Below are 6,967 nucleotides of genomic sequence, written 5' to 3'. Positions count from 1 at the left end.
CCCATTCATTCCTATGGGCCTTTTGGCCTATAGGAATGAATTAGACACTCATTCCTTAATTGCGATTCGCAATTTGCTAATCGCAAATAAGGAATGTTAGAGATTCGCAAAAAAATTGCGAATTTTTACCTACATTCCATTTTGCTATTCTCAAATAGCGATTCCTTAAAAATCGCTATTTGGGAATCGCAAAATGGAAATGGAAATTACCTACATATGCCCCTATGTGTCTGATTTAGATCTTGGCCGACGGGTTGCTTCGTTACAACACTGACGGATTTCTCGTCTGCCGAAAAATAAATCCCATTATATCCTATGGGATGTATACTTCGGCGGACGGGATAACCATCACCGTTGTGACGCAGTAACCCGTCCGTCAAGATCTAAATCAGCCCAAGTGTAAGTGCCAGATGTGTCGCGTGCCTGCACTTTAAGCAGTAGGGGAGCTTTAATTCTCCTAATGGCAGATGGACAGGTGTTGCCTATCTCCCATAACTGAATTAAAAAGCAATTTTAATTCCTGTAGCAGTTCATTAACGCAGCCCCCGCCACAATCCCACCTTCCTGTTTCCCGCTTCGCGGTGCACTTTGCGCTGCAGGAGGGGGCGGGGGGATGGAGCTTTGCATCTGCACTACAGGGGTTTTTGAGTGGCATATGTTGATGCCATCATTCCAGAACCACAGTGCAGCTCAGACCCATGAGGGGGGAGGGGGACAGTGTGTTGAGGGGAACCATCCTGTTTCCTTCCATGCATCCCACCCCCTGCTGCTAAGCAAGAGGAGCTACCTGGGGTGGGAGCTTTACCTGTCCTGCAGGCATGCTTGAAAATTGCTTTTCTTTAATAAGACTATATGGGAAACCGCTGCCAATGTACACACAGGGAAAAAAATTAATTTTAAAGCATGCTGGCAGTCTAATAAACAGAATTTGCTAGCAAAACCCCATACTTGTAAAAAAAAAACAAAAAAAAACTTCACTCTTTTATCCCTCCACTATCCTTTTTCTATCAAAATTAACAGACTAACATGTTCACTTCTCAAATTCCATATTCCATATTCAACTATACTGCCCAAATAACTGAATAACATATCTACTACTCAAATTACTTCATATTTATACTATACTAATTTTCAACACTAATCCTTTATGGGTTCCGGAGTGGCGTGCTACTCGCCAAAAAAGTGCTTCAACACCCATCAGGGGTAACAAGTGCTATATGAATGCAAATCTTTCCCCTTTTATCCCTCCGCTATCCTTCTCACTCCAAGTAACAGACTAATATCCACCACTGAAATTACCTCATATTTCACCATATTAATTCACCACTAATCCTTTATAGGCTCCCTGAATAGCGTGCGTCAACAAGCGAGCGATAAATAAATACAAACCTTTGTCCTACTCTATCCTTCTGCTATCATTCCAAATCCAAATAACTGAATAACCTGTCCACCACTTAAAATGTACTTGCATGTTTCACTATACTAATTCAACACTAATCCTCTATGGGTCCCGGAGTAGCATGCTACCCGCCGAAAAAGCGATTCGACGCCTCGACAGGGGTAGTAAGCGCTATATAAATGCAATTACAATTACAATTACAGGCTCTCTTCAATGGGGCAGATTGTGGGTGCTGTGATAGTCACAAAGTAGCACCATCCAAAGACTTACCCACAAGGCCTCATTACAGGTGAAGACGTGGCATTTGAAGTCTGCAACAGCGGGTAAAAGCACAATGGGCACTCTGGGCATTGGGGGAGTGAGGGGCTCCTGGATACACCAACACCATGCAGGGAGCTGGAAGCTGCTGGCTGCAAGCTCAGCTTGTATAGTACATCCTGAAACCAATTAGTAACCCGGGAAAGGCAAATAAAAGGCACAACCCCAGGAGAGCGGTATCTCCTGAACTTCCTTTGTCCAAGAGACATCCAGCTAAGACAGCCCCTGTGGTCCAGTCCTGCGTCTGCTTTCCTGCATTCACTCTTTAGGTATTTAGACTTTGCAGTGGCCTTGTTGCAGTCCCTATTTTAGGTTCCTTCCTCTTTAACCCGTTAAGTGCTGCGCACGTTCAGCCGACGTCGCGTGCACTACCTCGGTAGTGCTGCGCACGTCCGCTGACCGTCGCGGCCCAGCCCGCTTAATAGAACGTTCCGCACTGGGGCGGAATGTTCAGCGCAGCGGAGGGGTTAAAGACAGCTCCCTTTATCCTTGTTCCTTCTTGCTACAGGCCCCTATGCTGTCCTCCATTATTGTGACAAATGTCTGCTCCTGATCTATTGATGGTTCTCTCTGACTGATAACACATTCTTGTGTTTGTGGCATCTTACAATCTTTCTTCAGAGGGTTTTATCATAATTTATTTGAAGGTGCTTCTGTGGATACAGATTATCAGCCGCAGTGCATTCTGGATCAGGTAGTTCACTCGGAAAGCCTGGTTCGGTGGAGCCGTTTATCAAAACACTTAGGAGCATGATGGGAACTCTGCCAGAGAACCTCTGGAGGAAGTGGGATCTTCCCCTGGAAAGTCTTGTGTTTGCTTCCCAAGTGATTCTGCAGAAGGGAGTAGGGTTCAGTCACCTTGAACCTTTGTATGGACACCCGGTGTGGGGTCCACTCGCCTTGGTAAGAGAAGGGTGGGACAGCACCTCAGAGTCTCCACAGAAGAATGTGCTGGACTATTGGGTTGGCCTCAGGCAGTTTAGAGCGCTATACATGTACCAGGCAAAAGCAAACCTTCAGGCCAGCCAAGCGCTAATGAAGGAATGGTATGACTAGAAAGCTATGCTGATCGGGCCCCAGGAGGGTCAGGATGTGTTGGTGCTGACCTCTATCCGTCCCTGGAAGACACATGGTGTGGGCGATTCAATGCGGTTCAGAAGATTCTGAATTTAACAACTTGATGGACACAAGTGGCTTTAGGGAACCCCAGATGGAGATCCATGGGAACGAGCTGAAGCTTTAACTCTGAAGAGGGTACACAGTGAATATCATGGCTACTTAGGGTGACCAGGCGTCCCCGTTTTGCCAGGACGGTCCCAGTTTTTAGCCAGCTGTCCCAGCAAATTTCAAGAAATGTAGCTCATGTCCCCGTTTTTAAAGAAGGTCGACTGAAAACGGTGGGAGGTGTTTTTTATGTTTTGCAAGGATAGTTAGCAATTGTTTCAAGAAAACAATTTAATTAACAGGCAAGCTACTGGCTTTAAAAATTGCATTTTATGTATGTTCTTACTGCCTGTTCTGTAATTCTCTGCTGAGGAGCGCTCTCGTCGCTTGAAGTAAAAGTGTAGTCCTTCTTCTATTTTTGTGATATGTCCCTGTTTTTGGCTTTAAAATAATTCGGGTCACCCTAATGAGGAAGACGACGAGCCTCTTTCTGACCTGATGCATAGTGAAGGAGTGCACTGTCAAAAGGGTGCAGTTAGCCCCTGAGTAAACGCCTGAGCTGCAGAGTGAAGGTAAACAAACATTTGCAATGCAATAGGTCTCGCCGTTGTGAGAGTTTGAGCTACTGGCATTTTAAATGCAAGTGCCTTTTATTTATGTATTGGTTTTTAAAACATAAATAAAAGGCATTGTCATTTACAATGCCAATATCTTAATCTCTCGCAAATGCGATACCTATTGCATTGCAAATGCTTGTTATTTTAATATTGCATTTATATAATTTTGTTAATTATCAACAAACCAGACTCTCTAGTGTTTTATGAATCTGTCATGCTATTGCTTACAAACTAATACCAGGGCACATCCTTTTCAGTCACTATTATCCAATAGGCATCCAGCCAGGTCAAATTCAATATCTCAAAAGTCTTTAGGATCCAAAGTATACGTGTACAATGTTCATTGATATTCAATATTCTTTTATTGGTATTTTTCTGGTTACATCCGTCACAGCCGACGCGCGTTTCGCCCTTCGCGGGCTTTTTCAAGGCAAGCTGCTTTTAGATGAGTAGCATGTATATTATAAGTCAATATTTAGTGGAGATCTTTGGTCATTGTACCTTCAAGCCTTTCTGTTTTAATTTTCGTATTGGATCCAGCCGTGTAATAGTTTTTTCAGGGTTTTGGCACACTGTATGGAGCCTTGATAAGTTCCATCGCCATTCAACTACGTAGAGGAAACGCGGAAGCAGGCTACTCTTTTCAACCGCAACACACGTCGGCTGAAAAGGATGTGCCCTGGTATTAGTTTGTAAACTGTATATGATACTCTATCACACCGTGGGTGGGTAGAAGATCGTTGATTGGTGCTATTAGGTGGATGAGCACCATATTGGGTTGCACTCCAACATAGGTATATGAACTGATATTGTCTACATAATCTAACAAGGGAGATATTTTTATGATGTGCTGATTGTGCTAAAGTAAATCTGCCATTTTTTTATTGCACTGTCATGCTATTGCAAATGGATTAAAAAAAGATGTCATATGTTGGAAAGTGAAATATGTACATCGGAGATACCATAGTAAAAACTATCCATAAGAAATGTGATCTTCATAAATATTGAAAATTTTAAGATGATCATAACCTTGGAACGGAAAGGGATGTGTCATCCATTAGAGCAGAGGTGCCTCACCCCCCCCCCAATAAAATGCCACCAGAAAAGAAAATGGAAAATAAAGTTAATTTATTACCATTTTATTTTTCATCAACCCGTCCCGAACAAGTGTCAGGACAGGGTCTGTGGTGTGGCAGGGTCATGGAGTGGTGGTGGGCTGCCTGTGCACTTAAGTTTAAAATGTGCATGTCCCTTTGTCCGGCTGTCTTGTGACGGCCAGACATGCACACTTTTAACCTCTCTAACCCTGCTGTCTTAAGACAGTTGGGTTGAGAGCAAGCATAGGCATCCAGTGCCCTTGGGAGTGCTGAGCGAGGCCGCTCCCTCTAATCTTGGTGCTTCTCTCATGCTGGTTAACAGCATGAGAGCAGCGCCAGGATAGGTTAAGGGAGTTTGCTGGGGCCTGTGCTGAACACCGGACTGGAGCAAAGAGAACGTGTCGTGTAGCACGTAAGGTAAGTGAATTTTTATTTTAATTTATTTTATTTGCACCTTACATGTAGCGTGTGATGTTGCATGCACCCAACCACCACCCATTTGCCTACCCCACTATTCGCCGTAGATGCCAGCTGCTACCCAGAACAAATTCCAAGACTTTGAGGTGTGGCAGCCTTATTAGATATTTTTCGGACATAGTTTATTTTGGTCCCGGGAGAAAACGAGTTTGAGACATTACCATTGTAAATGACAATGCCTTTTATTTATGTTTTGTGTTCTAAAACAAACAAAAGGCATTGTTATTTACAATACCTAAACTTTTGCAAATGCAAGACTTATTGCATTGCAATAAAGGGCCTTCTAGACAGCTTGTTAGATTGTAAATATCAGAGGAAGAGTCCGGCCTGCAACATCTTCAAAGTAGTGATAAATTGTGCAGTGAATAAGATGTGTAAGTGTTGTAAATTACACGGACACAAAGTGTGAAGTGAGAGTTACATATAATCTAGAGGTGGTGGTACTTGTGGTACTGGTAGTACTGGTGGTGGTGGTGTTATTGGTGGTGGTGATACTGGTAGTACTGGTGGTGGTGGTACTGGTGGTGGTGGTGGTACTGGTGGTGGTGGTGGTGCTGGTGGTGGTGGTACTGGTGGTGGTTGTACTGGTGGTGGTTGTACTGGTGGTGGTGGTACTGGTGGGGGTGGTGGTACTGGTGGTGGTGATAGTACTGGTGGTGGTTGTACTGGTGGTGGTGGTAGTACTGGTAGTGGTAGTATATGTGGTGGTGGTACTGGTAGTGGTTGTACTGGTGGTGGTGGTACTGGTAGTGGTAGAATTGGTGGTGGTGGTACTGGTAGTGGTAGTATTGGGGTGGTGGTACTGGTAGTGGTGGTACTGGTGGTGGTGGTACTGGTAATGGTAGTATTGGTGGTGGTACTGGTAGCAGTAGTATTGGTGGCGGTGGTAGTACTGGTGTTGGTGGTGGTACTTGTAGTTGTACTGGTGGTTTTAGTGGTGGTACTGGTGGTGGTAGTACTGGTGGTACTGGTGGTGGTAGTACTGGTGGTGGTATTGGTACTGGTGGTGGACCTGGTACTGGTGGTACTGTCAGTACTTGTGCTACTGGTATTGGTAGTATTGGTGGTGATGGTGGTAGTACTGGTAGTGGTAGTATATGTGGTGGTGGTACTGGTGGTGGTGGTACTGTTAGTGGTAGATTTGGTGGTGGTGGTGGTACTGGCAGTGGTAGTATATGTGGTGGTGGTACTGGTAGTGGTTGTACTTGTGATGGTGGTACTGGTAGTGGTAGTATTGGTGGTGGTGGTACTGGAAGCGGTAGTATTGGTGGTGGTGATAGTACTGGTGTTGGTACTTGTAGTTGTACTGGTGGTTTTAGTGGTGGTACTGGTGGTGGTATTAGTACTGGTGGTGGTGGTACTGGTGGTGGGCCTGGTACTGGTGGTACTGTTGGTACTTTTGCTACTAATAGTGTTAGTATTGGTGGTGGTGGTACTGGTGGTGGTGGTACTGGTGGTGGTGGTACTGGTGGTGGTGGTAGTAGTGGTAGTATATGTGGTGGTAGTACTGGTGGTGGTAGTACTGGTAGTGGTAGAATTGGTGGTGGTGGTACTGGTAGCAGTAGTCTTGGTGGTGGTGGTACTGCTGGCTGTAGTACTGGTAGTGGTAGTACTGGTGGTGGTGGTACTGGTGGTGGTAGTACTGGTGGTGGTGGTACTGGTGGTGGTTGTATTGGTGGTGGTGGTACTGGTAGTGGTAGTACTGGTGGTGATGGTACTGGTGGCACTGGTAATACCGGTAGTGGTAGTATTGGTGGTGGTGGTACTGCTGGCTGTAGTACTGGTAGTGGTAGTACTGGTGGTGGTGGTACTGGTGGTGGTAGTAATGGTGGTGGTGGTGGCACTGGTAGTGGTAGTACTGGTGGTGGTAGTACTGGAGGTGGTGGTACTGGTAG

Source organism: Lissotriton helveticus, chromosome 9, assembly GCF_964261635.1.
Source record: "Lissotriton helveticus chromosome 9, aLisHel1.1, whole genome shotgun sequence".
NCBI classification, from domain to species: Eukaryota; Metazoa; Chordata; class Amphibia; order Caudata; family Salamandridae; genus Lissotriton; species Lissotriton helveticus.
The sequence above is the reverse complement of the archived record's forward strand: the minus strand, read 5'-3'. Positions refer to the sequence as shown.